The following is a 2,161-nucleotide window of genomic DNA, read 5'->3' as shown; positions in this document are numbered from 1 at the left end:
GCCCGGAGCTACAGTGCTGGCCCCAGGGGCTCTGCCCCCCCATCCTTGTCACAGACAGCCTGAAAACTTGCACCTGCCCAGCCCAGAACCCAGCCAGCCTGATTGCCCCCCCTCCCTGCCCCCATGCAGGTAGCCCAGGGAAGCCCCCAGCATCCATTGCCAAAGCCCTCCTGCCCCTGTCCCCACCAGGCAATGGGCTTAAGAGCCTGCCTGCTTTGCTCTCCCTGGCAATGCTTCTCTGTGTTCCCACTTCTTCCAACCAGCTCTCCTGCCCCTCTCCTCCCCAGTCCAGGCCTCTGCCCAGGACCCCACCCCACAGTGCAGCCAGGGGTCCCTGGGAACACCCCAGCCCCTTCCCCTCCCTGACAGCTGCCCTGGACCTGCTGCCCTCCACCCTCCACAGGTTTCAGCACCCCCCACCACCACCTGCTCTTTCCACCCCTCCCCCGCTCCCCTCCCCCAGGCTCGGGCAGACCGCTGGAGTGGGGGAAGGGCCGAGCCGCAGGCTTGGAGCAAGGCAAAGAAATGGGACATCCAGGAGGAAGGGGGTTCACAGCTGAAGCACAAGGCAAGCTGCAGCACATGGGGCAAAGGGCCATGCAGAGTTCTGGGCATGGCAAAGCACCCAGCGTGGCAGCAGCTGAAGCTGAGCGAAAGACGGGGCTCCAGACTGGCCAGGAGGAAAGTGGAAGGCTGCAGTGGTCCCGACAGCCTGCCTGCCTGCCTGCTTCCTCCATGCCCCGGCTGGACATCGGCCACCCCTGGGGGCTGCAAGGGGCCCTCTCCTCCTCCAGCCTGAGCACCTCAGGAGACTGCCAGTCAGCGCTGCTGAGGCCAGGGCACACGGCACTGAGGTGGCAGCAATGAACAGGTATATAATGTACGTATGCAAGCAGGGCACCCCTGTCTTCCTGGGGCTGCCTCGGACTGCTGCTGCAATGTAAATGCTAAGAGAGACTCCAGAAAACAATGTTAAAATGCTATGAAGGCTGCAGGGTTGAATACCCAAAAACTAGAAAGTGCCTGTGCTCTCTTGTGCTCCTAGGTACCACTGGCACCCAGCAGGGCCTCAAGGAGCAGGAGCAGCCTTTGGGAGACTGAGGAGAGGGGAGAGGAGGTAAGCTGCTCCAGGTGAGAGCCTGTCACGGGCTTCCTGTAGGGCAGGGATCTAGAGCCACCTCTGACCAGAACTGGCTTATCTCAGGCTGTACCTGCACATGCAGCAACTGGAAACCACCGCTGAAAGAGCCAGGACTGGGGGGGTGCTTCCTGCCAGTTTGCATTTTATTTATTTAGTCTTAGTACAGTATATTAAAAGCTTATCTCCATTTAATGGTGTTAATTATTGAGGCTTCCATAGAGCTATCTTGAGCTTGCTGGTGGGTAAGATGGGAAAGAAGCTGGTTACCAGCAGGGCTGAGAGGCATGAAGGAAGCTGAGCTGGAGGGAGGCAGGGCTGTGCCAGGGATCAGTCTGATACCTGTCAGCATCTCCTTTGCACAGGTTCATACCTCCACCCCCAATTCTGAGTAGTCCTGCTGTTCCTGAGGTGCTGATGACAATTGCATCCGAGCAGAAAGCCTGGCCTGGTCTCATCTCTTGGATCCTCCTGGTGTGCACTGTGGGAAATCTTTCTAGCTTCAGAACTGAAACAGACTATGCTTTTAAGTTCACATATTTTCAGCAAAGTATATAAAGATGGACAGCCATCTTGCTCAAAAACTGACTCCCAGTGCTTGCCTGCATCAGAGCTGCAGTTGCATTTGGAGACAACCTGTGTTGGTTCTGTGAGGAGGGGGCTAGACTCCTTTTTGGCTTGAGCCTCAAACACACCCATTGTTTGCATCCCATTGTAAAATGCTCCTGGGTGACAGAGATGAGCCCAGGGCTAGGAGAGCCTCCTTACTTGTGCTTGGGCAGGCTGAAGCAGAGGCACTGGGAAGTGGCACACACCTAGCTCCCCTTTCAGCAGTACATGGATGGAGCACCCGGCTGGTCTGGGAAGGGACAGACATGCCTCTTCTAGGCACCTGGCTGACTTGGGGCTGCAGTCTCCAGTTATGTGCCAGTGGTCAGCAACATGTCCCACGTGTCACAAGCCCAGACTTAGCCACCCTGTCAAGGTGGCTAAAAGCATGAGGGGAGGGAGGAAGTGGGGGGG

General features: G+C 57.4%; 1 pseudogene; it reads left to right on the top strand.

Annotated features, from left to right (window-relative positions):
• The window catches only part of LOC112550418, a 9,035-nt pseudogene extending 6,904 nt beyond the window's left edge, over positions 1-2,131 (top strand).
• The last annotated feature ends 30 nt before the right edge of the window (positions 2,132-2,161 follow it).

The sequence above is a fragment of the Alligator sinensis genome, unplaced genomic scaffold (assembly GCF_000455745.1).
Source record: "Alligator sinensis unplaced genomic scaffold, ASM45574v1 scaffold1059_1, whole genome shotgun sequence".
In the NCBI taxonomy this organism is placed as follows: domain Eukaryota; kingdom Metazoa; phylum Chordata; order Crocodylia; family Alligatoridae; genus Alligator; species Alligator sinensis.
Note: the sequence above shows the minus strand (reverse complement) of the source record. Positions and strands in the feature narration are given on the sequence as shown.